This window comes from Heptranchias perlo, chromosome 20 (assembly GCF_035084215.1).
Source record: "Heptranchias perlo isolate sHepPer1 chromosome 20, sHepPer1.hap1, whole genome shotgun sequence".
Classification (NCBI taxonomy): Eukaryota; Metazoa; Chordata; class Chondrichthyes; order Hexanchiformes; family Hexanchidae; genus Heptranchias; species Heptranchias perlo.
In genome coordinates, this window is record NC_090344.1 from 23,614,694 (window position 1) to 23,633,209 (window position 18,516).

The 18,516-nt window shown below is 43.8% G+C and overlaps 4 non-coding genes across 4 annotated transcripts; all 4 read left to right on the top strand.

Annotated features, from left to right (window-relative positions):
- Positions 1-8,977: 8,977 nt before the first annotated feature.
- trnac-gca (transfer RNA cysteine (anticodon GCA)) lies at positions 8,978-9,049 on the top strand. Its single transcript has one exon. It is a non-coding gene; the product is annotated as a tRNA-Cys (tRNA).
- A 3,780-nt stretch (positions 9,050-12,829) lies between these two features.
- Positions 12,830-12,901, top strand: trnac-gca (transfer RNA cysteine (anticodon GCA)). The gene has a single exon. It is a non-coding gene; the product is annotated as a tRNA-Cys (tRNA).
- Positions 12,902-15,184: 2,283 nt separating this feature from the next.
- On the top strand, positions 15,185-15,256 carry trnac-gca (transfer RNA cysteine (anticodon GCA)). Its single transcript has one exon. It is a non-coding gene; the product is annotated as a tRNA-Cys (tRNA).
- A 2,237-nt stretch (positions 15,257-17,493) lies between these two features.
- Positions 17,494-17,565, top strand: trnac-gca (transfer RNA cysteine (anticodon GCA)). The gene has a single exon. It is a non-coding gene; the product is annotated as a tRNA-Cys (tRNA).
- Positions 17,566-18,516: the final 951 nt, after the last annotated feature.

Sequence of the window (18,516 nt, forward strand, 5' to 3'; positions counted from 1 at the left end):
AAAGGTTATAGGGGCGTTCGAGAAGATGCAAAAAAAAAAGATTTACCAGTATGATATCAGAACTGAGAGGATGTAACTATCAGGAAAGATTGAACAGGCTGGGACTCTTTTCTCTAGAAAAGAGAAGGCTGTGGGGTGACCTGATAGCGGTCTTTAAGATTATAAAATTGTTAGACATGGAGAAAATGTTTCCACTTATGGGGGAGTACAAAACCATAGATCATAAATATAAGATGGTCATTAATAAATCCAACAGGGAATCCAGGAGAAACTTCTTTACCCAGAGAGGTGATGAAAAGGTGGAATTCGCAACCACAAGGAATAGCTCAGGCCAGAAGCTTAAATGCATTTAAGGGGAAGCTCGATAAAATAACGAAGGATAAAGGAATGGAAGGGTTTGCTGATAGGCTTTGATGTAGCATGCAGGAGGTTCACGTGGAGCATCAATGCCGGCATAGACCAATTGGGCCAAATGGCCTATTTCGCTGCTGCAGACTCAATGTAATTCAACATAAAGAAGATTCCTGCAGCTGCCGGGAAGGCAGACTGAGGGTCTGACTCACAACAGGATGAACTTTAAAAAAAAAGGGGGCGGTTGTATTTGAACCATAGCCCTCTTAATCTGCATTCAAATGCTCTACTACTGAACTACACCCCCAGATCTCCGAAAGTCTTTTGCACACACAAGGTAACGGAGCTCAGTACCTTTCCGTCACCAATGTTGATGCAACCAACCGGAACAGACGCGTCATCAGTTATTCTGGGAGACAAACAACCACGGCAATCAGAAATGTTTCATGAATGGAGTGATTCACACTATTGCGCACAGATGCGATGCACAACCGCACATGGAAAGTCTTGTCACTGAGCTTCAGTGAACACAACCTTACCACAGAACGCGGAACTAGAAGCACCAGATAAACGACACCTGAATTGCATCCAAATGTTTCTCCAACTGCAGTCAAATCTCTTTCACTGTGCTCTGACCCCAGCTCTTTCGATCGTTGACGTCGACACAAGCAACACCAGGTTCAATGTGCAGTTTCACAAGATCATGCTATCAGTGCCATATATGGACGTGTACAGCATATCGCATTAATGTAATAAGAACATAAGATAAGAACATAAGAAATAGGAGCAGGAGTAGGCCATACGGCCCCTTGAGCCCGCTCTGCCATTCAATCAGATCATGGCTGATCTTCGACCTCAACTCCACTTTCGCTTTCTCTCCCCAAATCCCTTGATTCCCCGAGAGTCCAAAAATCTCTCCATCTCAGCCTTGAATATAATCAGCGACTGAGCATCCACAGCCTCTGTGGTAGAGAATTCCAAAGATTCACAATCCTTTGAGCGAAGAAATTCCTCCTCATCTCAGTCTTAAATGGGCGACCCCTTATCCTCAGACTATGCCCTCTACTTCTTGACTCTCCAGAAACATCCTCTCAGTAACTACACTGTTAAGTCCCCCAATAATCTTGTTTGTTTCAATGAGATCACCCCTCAGTCTTCTAAACTCCAGAGAGTATCGGCCAATTCTACTCAATCTCTCCTCATAGGACAACCCTCTCATCCCAGGAATTAATCTAGTGAACCTTCGTTGCACCGCCTCTAAGGCAAGTATATCCTTCCTTAGATAAGGAGACCAATACTGTACACAGTACTCCAGGTGAGGTCTCACTAAACCCTATACTATTGCAGCAAGACTTCCTTACTTTTTTACTCCAACCCACTTGCAATAAAGGCCAACATGCCACTTGCTTCCCTAGTTGCCTAATAAATAAGCATCCAGCAGAGATTCGGCAAGTGCCGAGAGGAGGAGCTCGTGTGCAAAGCAATGGTAACACATGTTAAGTCAATACATTCAGTTGCAGGTTTCGGAACAGAAATGGGTCTGAACTAAAGTCACCAAACAATGTGCGCAGTGGGGAAAGTAATAAATCAACTTCACCACAAGAGGCGAAAATGACCCAATAGTAAGGTGTTTTGATGGATTTGAACCAAGCACTCTTACTGATTTATGGTCAAGTGTTCTATTGCTGAACGAAACCCACACAGGATAATATGCAATGTTACACCCTGGTTCAAAAAAGGGTGTGTGGATAAACCCGGCACCTACAGGCCAGTGAGCTCAACTGCAGTGGTGAGGAGATTTTATAATGAATAATCCAGGACAGAATTAATAGTCACTTGGACAAATGTGGATTAGTAAAGGAAAGCCAGCACGGATTTGTTGAAGGAAAATCGTGTTCAACTAACTTGGAATATAATCATAGAAATGTTACATCACGGAAGGGGGACATTCAACCCATCAAGTCCGTGCCAGCTCCATGCAAGAGGAATCCAGCTGGTCCCACTCCCCCGCCCAATCCCTGTAGCTCTGCACATTTTTTCGTTTCAAGTGCTGATCCAATTCCCTTTTGAAGGCCATGATTGAATCTGCCTCCATCAGCCCCTAGTGCAGTGCATTCCAGATCCTAACCACTCGCGGTGTAAAAAAGTGTCCTCATGTATTATGTACCGACGAGGATCCACAAACAAGTGTTCTTTCATTATTGGCCCGATTGTTCTTCTGTTTAGAGGAATATATTTCTACTGAACTCTATTGGTCTCCGTTTTAAATATTTACCTCTCCTGTTCTATCTCTTTGTCCGTCAACATTTATTGCAGTTTATCTTCCCTAGTTCCATTCTCATACGCTCAAAATGAGCTTTGTTCTAATCTATCACTTTGGTCCTTGCCTTACTTCTGTCTTTCTCAATCTTTTACGGTGGAGGAATTGAGGGAGAGAGTGACTGTGTGAGGATGTGAATGAGTGAGTTACTTAGTGAATGAGTCTGTAAGTGAGAGAGTGTGAATGTGAGTGAGTCTGTAAATGAGTGAGCGAGTGATTGAGTGAGTGTGAGATTGCGGCTGGGACGGCTGGCAGGATCAACGAAATCACAAAATGGAGACAGGCAGACAAGAGAGGTGTCGTTTCTGGATCTAGTCATGGCAAATAAAACGGATGAGAAAAGAAAAGTAATCGTAGGGGAACATGTCGGCACTAGCGATCATAACATAATAGGGATTAAAAGAATGATGGTGGAAGAGGGCCAGAAGTCTGTCATCAGCACTTGCTGCCTTCATTTTACGGTCAAAGATAGCCTTTCAGCATTTTCTACTTTTATTTCATGGACAATTCACACTTTGAACACTCACAGCTTCTTATTTCATGGCCAGGATATGAATTCTGCAATTTACACGCTTTTCCATTCATTAAGACACACTTCTGTTCCGTAACCTGTAACTGAATATATTGACTTGACACGTGTTACAGTCACTTCACACACTATCTCCTCCTGTTGACACTTGTCTAATGCCTGCTGGATGCGTATTTATTACATTGATGCGATATTCTGTACAGTTACATATATGGCACTGAGAAACGGCCCATTGAACCTAGTGTTTCTTGTGTTGACTGCAACGATCTAAAGAGCTTGGGACAGAGAACAGTGAGAGAGCATTTAACCGCAGCTGGAGAAAACTCTGGTTCAAATTCAGGTGTCGTTTGTCTGGTGCTTCTATTTCCACGTTCTGTGGTCAGGATGTGTTCATTGAAGCTTAGTGACAAGGCTTTCCATGTCTGGTTGTGCATCGCATCTGTACACAATAGTGTGACTCTTTTCATTCATGAAACATTTTTGATTGTTGTAGTTATTTGTCTCCCAGAATAAATGATGGCGTTTCATTTCAGCATGGCGATATCAATATTGATGATGACCAGGTACTGAGCTCCATTACCTTGTGTGTGCAAAAAAACCGCCGAGGTGTGTGGGTTTAGCTCGGTAGTATAGCATTTGATTGGCGATCAAGCGGTCTTTTATTCAACTTCAGGCGCCCCCTCTATCTTTAAAATGTTTTCTCCAGAGAGTCATACAGTAAGTCTGTTCCTGCAGTTGCAGGTTTGTTATTTACGTTGAGTTGCATTGAGTCTACAGCAGGCCATTTGGCTCAAGTGTTCTATGTCAGCATCCAGACTCGTTCATCGAAAACTCCCCATCCAGCTTCCATTCCTTTCTCCTTCGTGTGCTAAGTTAGTTTCCCCTTAAATGCATCGAAGTTATTTAACTCAACTATTCCATTTGATAGCCTTTTCAACATTCTTACAACCCTTTGGGTAAGGAAGTTTCTTCTGAATTCCTTTGTGGATTTATTAGATTATCTGATATTGATAACCTCCAGTAATGGACTCCCCACAAGTGGAAACATTTTCTCTACGTTTACCCTATCTTATGTATCCCCTAGTGGTCCTAATAATCTGGCAAGTATACTTTTGTTATTGATGTGTCTGTCGAATAATTTTCTATTTCATTTTATATTCCTTAAGAATTAATTTCCTTGTTTCTCATCGCTTTCTGAATTGTTTTTTGACATCCATCCAAACCTCTTCCTGTTCCCTTTTGCCCCAAACCTCTTTCTATTCCCTTTTGCCTGACCAATCCCCCAGAGTCTGACCCCGCCCTCGGCGTCTGACTCCAAACCCAGAGACTGGACTTCTACCCCAGAGTCGGACCCCGCTCCTCGCGTCTGACGCCTGCCCCAGAGTCTAACCCCTCCATAGAGTGTGACTCCACCTACAGAGTCTAACTCCTGCACCAGAGCCTGATAACTCATTCAGAGCCTGAGTCCTCCTCCAGACACTGACTCCTCCCCCAGAGCCTGAATCCTCCCCCACAGTCTGACTCCTCCCAATGACTCAGTTTGCTTGACTTTGATCAGTCACTGTGCAGACGTAGAATTATAGAATCAATGATTGGTTACAGCACAGAAGGAAGCCATTTGGCCCATCGAGCCCGTGCCGGCTCTTTGTAAGGGCAATGCAGTTAGTCCCATTCCCCCGCTCTTTCCCCGTAGCCCTGCAATTTTAATCCCTTCAAGTGTTTATCCAATTACCTTTCTGAAAGCTGCAATTGAATCTGCATCCACTGTCCGAATTAGGCAGCGCATTCCAGATCATAAACACTTTCCTTAAAATAAATAATGGCTTTAATAAGGTGGACTGGGGTGGAGGAAATGTTTCCATCATGTGGGGAAGACCAGAACGAGAGGTCATCGCTATCAGATGGTCACCAGTGTGGTGAGAATGTGGAACTCGCCACCAGGAGGAGAAGTCGGAGCAAACAGGACAGATGGGAGAAAGGGAAGATGGATGAGCACAGGTTGGGGGACAGTGACGGAAGGGGAGTGTGATTGGGTGAGATGAAGTGTGGAGGGAGGATGCTCGTGTGGAGCATCAACAGCGGCATTGACCAAAGGAGATGAGTGGCCTGCTTCCCTGCTGTAGACTCGATAAAAACATCAATTCTGTTGTTGCAGGGAAGGACGGACTGAGTGTCTGATTCCCGAGATAAGAATTTAAAAGGAGGAAACTGGATTTGAACCAGAGACCTCTTTATCTGCCGTTAAATGCTCGGTGATGATTTCGTGCACACACAAGGTAACGGAGCTCAGTATCTGGCAGTCACCATTGTTGATATAACCAACCTGAACAGAAGCTTCATAAGTTATTCTGGGAGACAAATAACTATGACAATCAGAATGTTTCCTGAATGCAGTGAGTCACACTATTGTGTATAGGTGCGATGCACAACCCAACATGGAAAGCCTTGTGACTAAGCTTCAGTGAACAAATCCTCACCACAGAACGCGGAACAAGAAGCACCAGCCAAACGAAACCTGAATTTCAACCAGAGGTTTCTCCAGCTGCAGTCAAATGCAATCTCACTGTGCTCTGCCCCAGCGGCCAACACAAGAAACAGCAGGTTCAATGTGCAGTTTCACAATATCATGCTCTGTCTGCCATATATGGAAGTGTACTGAATATCGCATCAATGTAATAAATAATCGTCCAGCAGGTATTAGGCAAGTGTGGACAGGATGAGACAGTGTGTGAAGTGACTGTAAGTTGTTTTAAGTCAATACATTCGATTGCAGGTTGCGGAACAGAAGTGGGCCTTAATGAATGGAAAAGTGTGTAACATGCAGAATTCACAACCTGGCCATGAAATAGGAGGCTGTGAGTGTCCAAAGTGTGAATCCTCCAGGAAAAGAAAGTGGAAAATTCTGAAAAGTCTCATTTTTCCGTTAGATGGAGGCAAAAATTGGTGGCGACAGGCTTGTGGCCGTCTTTCTCAATCATTATTCGAAACTTCGTTATGTTATGATCACTATTGCCTAGATGTTCCCCGAAACTGACATTTCTTATCTCCTCCGTTTCAGTTCCCATTACTAGATGCAGCAGTGATTCCTCTCTTGTCTGCCTGACTCTGTTTTATCATTTCATCGCTTCAGCCTGCTCTCCCTGCCTCCCTCTCGCATTCAATCACTCAAACACTCACTCATTCACACACTAACTCATTCACTGCCTCACTCCCACAATCCCTCTACCCGAAGAGATTGAGAAAGTCATTAGTAAGACAAAGTAATAGATTGGAACAAAGCTAATTTTCAGCGGATGAGATTGGAACTACGTTAAATAAACTGTAAAACATTTTGACAGACAAAGAGATGGAACAGCAGAGGCAAATATTGAAAACGGAGATCAATAGAGTTTAGCAGAAATATATTCCTCAAAAAACAAACTAGTCAATATTGAAACACCATTTGGTTGCCCATCCTCATCTGTAGACAATACATAAAATAATAAAATTACACAATATTATAAAAAGGATATCGAGGCATTGGAGAAGGTGCGTAAAAGATTTACTGGGATGATACCAGAACTGAGATGAGACATCTATCAGGAAAGATTGAACAGGCTGGGGCTCCTTTCTCTAGAAAAGAGAAGGCTTAGGGGTGAGCTGATCGAGGTCTTTAAGATTATAAACATTTTAGACACAGAGAAAATGTTTCCACTTGTTGGGGAGTCCAAAAGCATAGGTCATCAATATAAGATCGTCACTGATAAATCCAATAGGGAATTCAGGAGAAACTTATTTTCCCAGCGAGCGGTGAGAATGTGGAACTCGCTACCACAAGGAATAGTTGAGGGGAATATTGTAGATGCATTTTAGTGGAAGCTGGATTATCATATGGGGGAGAAATGAATCGAAGGTTATGATGATAGGGTCAGATGAAGTAGGGAGGGAGGAGGCTATTGTGGAGCATCAATGTCAGCATAGACCAGTTGGGCCGAGTGGCCTGTTTCTCTGCTGTCGACTCAAATTTGCTCAACATAAACAACAAACCTGCAGCTGCAGGGAAGGTAGACCGACGGAATGACTCCCAACAGGATGCAGTTAAAAAAGGGAGAGCGGATATCTGGATTTGCACCAACGACATCATGATTTGTAGTTAAATGCTCGACCACTGAGCTACACCCCCACATCTGTGATGATTTCTTGCTCACAAAACGTAACGGAGCTCAGTACCTGGCAGTCAGCAATGTTAATATAACCAACCTGAAAAGAAGCTTCATCAGTTTGTATGTGCACCAAATCATCACAGATGTCAAGGTGTGGCTCAGTGTTAGAGCATATAACTGCAGATTACAAGATTTTCGGTTCAAATCCAAACGCCTCCTTGCACGTTTTACTTCTTACCTTGGGAATCGTGCACTCAGTCTGCCTTCACTGCAGCAGTAAAATTTTTGTTTACATCGAGTCGACAGCAGGGAAACAGGCCGACTCGTTTGGTTTCTGCCATCGTTGATGCTCCACACAAGCATCCTCCCACCCGACTTCATCTCACGCGATCTCCCTCCCCTTCCGTTCTTTTCTCCCTCGTCTGCTGCTCCGGCGAAGAAACATAGAAAATAGGAGCATATTCGGCCCTTCGAGCCTGCTCTGCCATTCAATATGACCATGGCTGATCCTCTATCTCAAAATCATATTCCCGCTCTCTCCTCATACTCCTTGATGCCTTCAGTGTCTTGAAATCGATCTCTCTCATTCTTCAATATATTCAGTGATTTGGCCTCCACAGCCTTCTGTGGTAGAGAATTCCACAGGTTTCCCACCGTCTGAGTGAAGAAATTTCTCGTCATCTCAGTCCTAAATGTCCTACCCCGTACCTGAGACCCCTTGTTCTGGACCCCCCGGCCAGCGGAAAAATCCTCCCAGTATCCAATCTGTCTAGTCCTGTCAGAATTTTATTGTTTCAATGAGATCAGCTCTCATTCTTCTAAATTCGAGTGAATACAGGCCGAGTCAACCCAATCTCTCCTCTTCAGGGTCAGGCCCTGAGGGCGGAGTCAGATACAGGGGCGGGTTCACTTTCTGGGGGAAGAGTCAGATTATCGGGTCGGGGTGGGTGTCTGGCTCTGAGGCAGGATTAAAGCTCTGGGGAAGAGTCAGGCTCTGGGGGAACAGTCAGACTCGGGGGAGGGGACCGAATCTGAGGGAGGAGTAAGGATCTGGGGAGGAGTTAGACTCTGAGGGAGGAGTAAGGCTCTGGGAAGGAGTTAGACTCTGAGAGAGGAGTAAGGCTCTGAGGGAGGACTCAGACGCTGTGGAGGTGTCCGGCTCTTTGGGCGGAGTCAGTCATTGGGGGAGGAGTCAGTCATTTGGGGAGGAGTCAGTCATTGGGGTAGGAGTCAGTCATTGGGGGAGGAGTCAGGCTCTGGGACAGTGGTCAGACTCGGTGTCGGGTCAGACTCTGGGGGAGGTGACAGATTCTGGGGCAAGGTTCAGACTCTGGGGGAGGAGTCCGACTCTGGAGGTAGGGTCAGACTCTGGGGGAAGGGTCAGACTCTGGGGCAGAGGTCAAAGGCTGGGGGAGGGGATCCGACACTGAGTGCCGTGTCAGATTCTGAGGGCGGAGGCAGACTCGAAGGGAAGAGTTAAATTCTGAGGGACGGGTCAGGCTCTGGAGGTGGAGTCATATTCTTGCCTATCAGAATAACTCATGAAGGTTCTTTTCAGAATGTTGCGATCAATGTTGATGATGGCCAGGTGCTAGACTCCATTGACTTGTGTGTGCTAACGCTTCATGCAGATGTGGGGGTGTAGCTCAGCGGTAGAGCATTTGACTGCAGATCAAGAGGTCTTTGGTTCAAATCCAAGCGCCCCCTCTATCTTTTAATTGTTCCCTGTCGGAAGTCATGCAGTCAGTCTGTTCCTGCAACTGCAGGATTGTTATTTACATTGAGTCCACAGTCGGCCATTTTGCCCACTTGTTCGATGCCAGCGTCCATTGTCCACACAGGCCCTATTCCTCCCTCGTTCATCGAACCCTTCCATTCCCGTCCCCTCTCCACTTTGAGGGAGTGCCAGAGAGAGATTAATCACCTTCTTAAATATTTCCCACTCCTGTTCTATCTCTTTGTCAATTTTTTTCAACTTCCCCAGTTCTATTCCAATCCGTTCAAAATTAGTTTGTTTCAAATCAATTACTTTGTTATTTGTCTTACTTAAGTATTTCTCAATATTTTACTGAGGAGGGATTGAGGGAGGGAGTGAGTGTGTGAGTGAGTGAGGGAGGGAGGAAGTGAGCGAGGGAGGGAGGGAGTGAGTGAGTTCGTGAGCGTTTGAGTGAATGAATGAATGAAAGCGAGAGGGTGACGGATAGAGCAGGCAGGAACGATGTAATGATAAAAGGGAGACAGGTGGGCAAGAGATGAATCACTGCTTGATCCAATAATGGAAAATGAAACGGTGCAGGTAAGAGAAGTAAGTGTAGGAGAATAGCCAGGCACTCGCGGCAAGATTTAAAATAATGATTGAGAAACACGGCCACAAGCCTGTGGCCAGCAATTTCGATTCGAATCCGGAGGGTCAAACAGAGGCTTTTGAGCATTGTCCACTTTGGACATTCACGGTCTCTTATTTCATGGTTAGGTTGTGAATTCTGCAATTTAGACACATTTCCATTTGATAAACCAACTTCTCTTCCGTAACCTGTAACTGAATACTTTGACTTAACACATGTTACAGTCGCTTCACACACTATCTCCTCCTGTCCACACTTGGCTAATACCTGCTGCAAGCTTATTTATTAAACTGATGCGATATTCTGTACACTTACATATATGGCACTGAGAGCATGATCTTGTGAAACTGCATATTGAACCTGTTGTTTCTTGTGTTGACTGTAACGATCTACAGAGCTAGGGGCAGAGCAGAGTGAGAGAGCACTTGACAGCTGCTGGAGAAAAATCTGGTTGAAATTCAGGTGTCCTTTGTCAGGTGCTTCCAGACAAACGTTCTGTGGTAAGCATGTGTTCACTGAAGTCTGAGGGAGTGAGTGAGTGTGTGAGTGAGTGAGGGAGGGAGGGAGTGAGGGAAGGAGGTAATGAGGGATGGATAGAGTGAGTGAATTAGCGTCTTCTTGAGTGTGCGAGTGACTGAAATAGTGAGAGCGAGAGGGAGGCAGGGAGAGCAGGCAGGAGTGATAAAACTACAAAAGAGAGACAGGCAGACAAGAGAGGAATCACTGCTGGATCTAGTAATGGGGAATGAAACGGAGGAGATAGGAGAAGTAAGTGTCGGCGAATATCGAGGCACTAGTGATAAGGTTTAAAATAATAATTGAGAAAGACGGCCACACGCCTATTGCCAGCACTCTCTGCGAGCATCCGCGGGTCAAATAGAGGCTTTCAGCATTTTCCACATTTATTTCCTGGCGACGTCACACTTTCGACACTCACAGCTTCTTATTTCATGGCCAGGATGCAATTTACACACTTTCTCTTTCGTTAAGTCCCACTTCTGTTCCGTAACCTGTAAATGAATCTATTGACTTAACAAATATTACAGTCACTTCACACACTATCTCCTCCTGTCCGCTCTTGCCAAATGCCTGCTGGATGTTTATTTATTACATTGATTCGATATTCTGTACACTTACATATATGGCACTGATAGCATGATCTTGTGAAACTGCACATTGAACCTGTTGTTTCTTGTGTTGACTGTAACGATCCACAGAACTAGGGGCAGAGCACAGTGAGAGAGCACTTGACAGCTGCTGGAGAAATATCTGGTTGAAATTCAGGTGTCGTTTGTCTGGTGCTTCCAGTTCCGCCTTCTGTGGTAAGGATGTGTTCACTGAAGTTCAGTGACAAGGCTTTCCATGTTGGGTTGTGCATCGCATCTGTGCACAATATTGTGACTCACTCCGATCAGGAATCATTTCTGATTGCTGGAATTATTTGTGTCCTATAATAACTGATGAAGCTTCTTTTCAGATTGGTTCTCACTTCAGTGATGACTGCCAGGTACTGAACTCCGTTGCATTACTTCATCCGTGGACGATATCAGTGGGTGCATTGCTTAATTGCAGTGTTTCATTGTAAATCAAGCGATCGCTGGTTTAAATCCCGATACTCCCTCTTCTTTCTAAATAATTTTGTGATTCATACAGTAAGTCTGAATTCCCTGTAGCAGCAGGATTGTTGTTTACATTGAAGCTTCAGCAGAGAAACAGGTTAGCTATCTCGATTGGTCAATTCCGGTATTTATGCACCACATGAGTCACCTCCTGCCCGATTTCATCTCGTTCCATCAGCCATACATTCCTTTCTCTTTCATCTCTTTATCGAGCTTCCCTTTTAAAGCATCTATGCCATTTGCCTCAATTATTCCTTTTGGTGGCGAGTTCCACATTCTTACCGCCCTTTGGGTCAAGAAGATTCTCCTGAATTCCCTCACAAATGGAAACGTTTTTTCTACGTCAACCCTATCGAACCCTTTCAAAATCTTAAAGACCTCTATCAGGTCACCCCTCAGTCTTCCCTTTTCTAGAGAAAAGAGCTTCAACCTGTTTAGTCCTCCTGAGAAGTATATGCTCCGAGTTCTATTATCATCCTTGTGAATCTTTGTTTCAGCTTTGCCAATTCCTCTTTATTCTTCTTATAATCTGTCGACCAGAATTGTTCACGTTACTCCAAGTGTGGTTTCCTTTTTCACTTCACCTCTGAACTTTCCATTCTCAGCCTGGTTCTCACTTGTATTATCAACCTGACATCTGCCATACGGCCACTTCCTCTTCTTCATTTTATTCTCTATCTCCTTCGTCATCCAGAGAGCTCTGGCTTTAGTTGCCCTACCTTTTCCTCTTGTGGGAATGTACACAGACTGTACCCGAACAATCTCCTCTTCAAAAGCCGCCCATTGCTCGATTACAGTTTTGATTCCATTTTACCAGGGCCGGATCAGTTCTCAATCCTCTGTAATTGACCCTCTTCCAATTAAGAATTTTTACTCTAGATTAATCCTTATCCTTTTCCATTGTTATTCTAATCCTTATGATACTCTGTTCGCTGTTCCCGAAATGCTCCCCTAAGGACACTTGCTCCACATTAACTATCTAAATCCCTGCAACCAGGTCCAGCATTGCCTCCTAACTAATAGGTTACAGTTGCTTCACACACTAGCTCCTCCTGCCACACTTGCCCAATGCCTGCTGGATGCATCTTTATTATATTCTGTACACTTACAGAAATGACACTGATAGCATGAACTTGGAAAATCACGCATTGAACCTGGCACTGCATTTGTTGACTGCAAGTATCTAAAGAGCTGGGGGCAGAGCACAGTTGCAGAGGATTTAAAGCAGCTGAAGACCTCTGCTTGAAATTCTGATGTTGTTTGGCTGGTGCGTCGAGTTCCGCGTTCTGTGGTGAGCATGAATTCAATGAAGCCGAGAGACAAGGCGTTCCAAGTTGGGTTGTGCATCGCATCTGTACACAATAGTGTGACTCACTCCGTTCATGATTCATTTCTGATTGGTGTATTTATTTGTCTCCCAGAATAACTGATGAAGCTTCTTTTCATGTTGGGAATATCAACATTGGTGACTGCCAGCTACTGAGCTCCATTATATTGTGCGTGCAAGAATGCTCAACAGATGTGGGGGTGTAGCTCAGTGGTAGAGCATTTGACTGCAGATCAAGAGGTCTCTGGTTCGAATCCAGGCGCCCCCTTGCACATTCTAAGTGCTTCATTTGGGGACTCAAAAAATCAGTAATCTGTCGTTGTTTAGATTGAGTTTGCCGCACAGATCCAGGCCTTTTGACCCAACGGGTCTGTGCCAGCCTTCATGCTTCACACAAGACACATCCCTCCCGACTTCATTTGCCCCCATCCGCACACTCTTCCATTCCTTTCGCCCCGTGTGTTTATCGAGTTTGCCATTTCATGTATCGATGTTATTTGCCTCAACTACTCCTCAAAGGAGCGAATTCCACATTCTTGCAACTCTTTGGTAAAGAAGTTTCCCATGAATTCTCTATTGGATTTATTAGTGACAATCTTATATTGATAACCGATAGATTTAGAGTCCCCTACGAGTGGAAACATTTTCTCTACGTCGACCCAATCAAACCCTTTCATTTTCCAAAGACCTCCATCATTTCAGCCATCAGCCTGTTAAATCTATCCTGACAGGTATTATCTTTCAGTTCTGGCATCATCATTATTTTCACCTTCGCCAATTCCTCGATATCCTTTTGATAATAGGGAGACCAGAAGTGTTCACAGTGCTCCAAGTGTGGTTTAACCAAGGATCTCGGACTGCAGGTACACAAATCACTAAAAGTGGTGACGACATAAAAAAAAACAAGCCAAGCACTGGGGTTCATTTCCAGGGGGATAGAATTGAAAAGCGGAGAAGTTATGTTAAGCATGTATAGTCTCCCTGATAAATACTGAGGCAAAGTAACGATTCAATATTCCAGCCATTTCACTGTTATTACCTCTGAGCATATCTTGTGTATCCCTTGTTGGCCCTATCCCTATCCTGATGTCATTGACATTTCAGTGCAATAATTGACTATTTCTTGATAATTTAATTTTGTATTTCCTTTCTGCTTTCCTGATTGCTTGTTGACATCCTTCCTAACGTCTTCATTTTCCCCTTTATCATCCTTTCCTTTATTGTCCATGCAGTTAGAATATGCATATGTTCAATTTCTATTTTACCTTATCTCTATCTCTTTATTCATCCACAATGTTTCATTATTGAATATTTGTTGCTTTTTTTTAGAGGAATGTATTTCTCTTGAACTCTATTGATCACCGTTTCAAATATTTCCCAAAACCTGTTCTATATCTTTGTCAAGATTTTTTCCAAGTTCACCTTCCCAGGTTCCAATCTCTCCCCCTCAAAAATAGTTTGTTTCCAATCTATTAATTTGGTCTTTGTCTTACTGATGTCTCTCTCAATCTTTACGGTGGAGGGATTGAGGTAGGGAGTGATGTGTGAGTGAGTGAGGGAGGGAGTGAGGGAAGGAGGGAATGAGGGATGGATAGAGTGAGTGAATTAGCGTGTTCGTGAGTGTGCGAGTGACTGAATGAGTGAGAGCGAGAGGGAGGCAGGGCGAGCAGGCAGGAGTGATAAAATTACAAATGAGAGACAGGCAGACAAGAGAGGAATCACTGCTGGATCTAGTAATGGGAAATGAAACGGAGGAGATAGGAGAAGTAAGTGTAGACGAATATCGAGGCACTAGTGATAAGGTTTGAAATAATAATTGAGAAAGACGGCCACACGCCTATTCCCAGCACTCTCTGCGAGCATCCGCGGGCCAAATAGAGGCTTTCAGCATTTTCCACTTTTATGTCCTGGCGACGTCACAATTTCGACACTCACAGCTTCTTATTTCATGGCCAGGATGCAATTTAAACACTTTCCCATTCGTTAAGTCCCACTTCTGTTCCGTAACCTGTAAATGAATCTATTGACTTAACAAATATTACAGTCACTTCACACACTATCTCCTGCTGTCCGCTCTTGCCAAATGCCTGCTGGATGTTTATTTATTACATTGATTCGATATTCTGTACAATTACATATATGGCACTGAGAGCATGATCTTGTGAAACTGCACATTGAACCTGTTGTTTCTTGTGTTGACTGTAACGATCTACAGAATTGGGGCAGAGTACAGTGAGAGAGCACTTGACAGCTGCTGGAGAAACATCTGGTTGAAATTTAGGTGTCGTTTGTCTGGTGCTTCCAGTTCCGCGTTCTGTGGTAAGGATGTGCTCACTGAAGTTTAGTGACAAGGCTTTCCATGTCGGGTTGTGCATCGCATCTGTACACAATAGTGTGACTCACTCCGTTCATGATTCATTTCTGATTGCTGTATTTATTTGTCTCCCAGAATAACTGATGAAGCTTCTTTTCATGTTGGTAATATCAACGTTGGTGACTGCCAGCTACTGAGCTCCATTACATTGTGCGTGCAAGAATGATCAAACGATGTGGGGGTGTAGCTCAGTGGTAGAGCATTTGACTGCAGATGAAGAGGTCTCTGGTTTGAATCCAGGCGCCCCCTTGCACATTCGAAGTGCTTCTTTTGGGGACTCAGAAAATCAGTAATCTGTCGCTGTCGTTGTTTCTGTTGAGTTTGCCGCACAGATCCAGGCCTTTTGACCCAACGGGTCTGTGCCAGCCTTTGTGCTTCACATAAGACACCTCCCTCCACACTTCATTTGCCCCCATCCGCACACTCTTCCATTCCTTTCGCCCCGTGTGTTTATCTCGTTTGCCATTTCATGTATCGATGTTATTTGCCTCAACTGCTCCTTAAGGTAGCGAATTCCACATTCTTGCAACTCTTTGGTAAAGAAGTTTCCCATGAATTCTCTATTGGATTTATTAGTGACAATCTTATAACCGATAGTTTTAGAGTCCCCTACGAGTGGAAACATTTTCTCTACGTCTACCCAATCAAACCCTTTCATTATCCAAAGACCTCTATCATGTCAGCCATCAGCCTGTTAAATCTATCCTGACAGGTATTATCTTTCAGTTCTGGCATCATCATTATTTTCACCTTCGCCAATTCCTCGATATCCTTTTGATAAGAGGGAGACCAGAAGTGTTCACAGTGCTCCAAGTGTGGTTTAACCAAGGATCTCGGACAACAGGTACACAAATCACTAAAAGTGGCGACGACATAAATAGAAACAAGCCAAGCACTGGGGTTCATTTCCAGGGGGATAGAATTGAAAAGCGGAGAAGTTATGTTAAGCATGTATAGTCTCCCTGATAAATACTGAGACAAAGTAACTATTCAATATTCCAGCCATTTCACTGTTATTACCTCTGAGTATATCTTGTGTATCCCTTGTTGGCCCTATCCCTATCCTGATGTTATTGACGTTTCAGTGGAATAATTGACTATTTCTTGATAATTTAATTTTGTATTTCCTTTCTGCTTTCCTGATTGCTTGTTGACATCCTTCCTAACGTCTTCATTTTCCCCTTTATCATCCTTTCCTTTATTGTCCATGCAGTTAGAATATGCATTTGTTCAATTTCTATTTTACCTTATCTCTATCTCTTTATTCATCCACAATGTTTCATTATTGAATATGTGTTGCTTTTTTTTTTAGAGGAATGAATTTCTCTTGAAATCTATTGATCACCGTTTCAAATATTTCCCAAAACCTGTTCTATATCTTTGTCAAGATTTTTCCGAGTTCACCTTCCCAGGTTCCAATCTCACCCCCTCAAAAATAGTTTTTTCCAATCTATTAATTTGGTCTTTGTCTTACTGATGTCTCTCTCAATCTTTACGGTGGAGGGATTGAGGTAGGGAGTGATGTGTGAGTGAGTGAGGGAGGGAGTGAGGGAAGGAGGGAATGAGGGATGGATAGATTGAGTGAATTAGCGTGTTCGTGAGTGTGCGAGTGACTGAATGAGTGAGAGCGAGAGGGAGGCAGGGAGAGCAGTCACGAGCGATAAAATTACAAATGCGAGACAGGCAGACAAGAGAGGAATCAGTGCTGGATCTAGTAATGGGGAATGAAACGGAGGAGATAGGAGAAGTAAGTGTAGGCGAATATCGAGGCACTAGTGATAAGGTTTAAAATAATAATTGAGAAAGACGGCCACACGCCTATTGCCAGCACTCTCTGCGAGCATCCGCGGGTCAAATAGAGGCTTTCAGCATTTTCCACTTTTATTTCCTGGCGACGTCACAATTTCGACACTCACAGCTTCTTATTTCATGCCTAGGATGCAATTTACACACTTTCCCTTGCGTTAAGTCCCACTTCTGTTCCGTAACCTGTAAATGAATCTGTTGACTTAACAAATATTACAGTCACTTCACACACCATCTCCTCCTGTCCACTCTTGCCAAATGCCTGCTGGATGTTTATTTAATACATTGATTCGATATTCTGTACACTTACATATATGGCACTGAGAGCATGATCTTGTGAAACTGCACATTGAACCTGTTGTTTCTTGTGTTGACTGTAACGATCTACAGAACTAGGGGCAGAGCACAGTGAGAGAGCACTTGCCAGCTGCTGGAGAAACATCTGGTTGAAATTCAGGTGTCGTTTGTCTGGTGCTTCCAGTTCCGCGTTCTGTGGTGAGGATGTGTTCACTGAAGTTTAGTGACAAGGCTTTCCATGTTGGGTTGTGCATCGCATCTGTACACAATAGTGTGACTCACTCCGTTCATGATTCATTTCTGATTGCTGTGTTCACCTGTCTCCCAGAATAACTGATGAAGCTTATTTTCATGTTGTGCGTGCAAGAATGTTCAACAGATGTGGGGGTGTAGCTCAGTGGTAGAGCATTTGACTGCAGATCAAGAGGTCTCTGGTTCGAATCCAGGCGCCCCCTTGCACATTTCCAGTGCTTCTTTTGGGGAGTCAGAAAATCAGTCATCTGTCGTTGTTAAAATTGAGTTTGCCGCACAGATCCAGGCCATTTGACCCAACGGGTCTGTGCCTGCCTTCCGGCTTCACACTAGACTCCTCCCTCACGACTTCACTTGCCCCAATCCGCACACTCTTCCATTCCTTTCGCCCCCGTGTGTTTATCGAGTTTGCCATTTCATGTATCGATGTTATTTGCCTCAACTGCTCCTTACGGGAGCGAATTCCACATTCTTGCAACTCTTTGGTAAAGAAGTTTCCCATGAATTCTCTATTGGATTTATCAGTGACTATCTTATATTGATAACCGATAGTTTTCGAGTCCCCTACGAGTGGAAACATTTTCTCTACGTCGACCCAATCAAACCCTTTCATTATCCAAAGACCTCCATCATGTCAGCCATCAGCCTGTTAAATCCATCCTGACAGGTATTATCTTTCAGTTCAGGCATCATCATTATTTTCCCCTTCGCCAATTCCTCGATATCCTTTTGATAATAGGGAGACCAGAAGTGTTCACAGTGCTTCAAGTGTGGTTTAACCAAGGATCTCGGACTACAGGTACACAAATCACTAAAAGTGGCAACGACATAAATAAAAACAAGCCAAGCACTGGGGTTCATTTCCAGGGGGATAGAATTGAAAAGCGGAGAAGTTATGTTAAGCATGTATAGTCTCCCTGATAAATACTGAGGCAAATTAACTATTCAATATTCCAGCCATTTCACTGTTATTACCTCTGAGTATATCTTGTGTATCCCTTGTTGGCCCTATCCCTATCCTGATGTTATTGACGTTTCAGTGGAATAATTGACTATTTCTTGATAATTTAATTTTGTATTTCCTTTCTGCTTTCCTGATTGCTTGTTGACATCCTTCCTAACGTCTTCATTTTCCCCTTTATCATCCTTTCCTT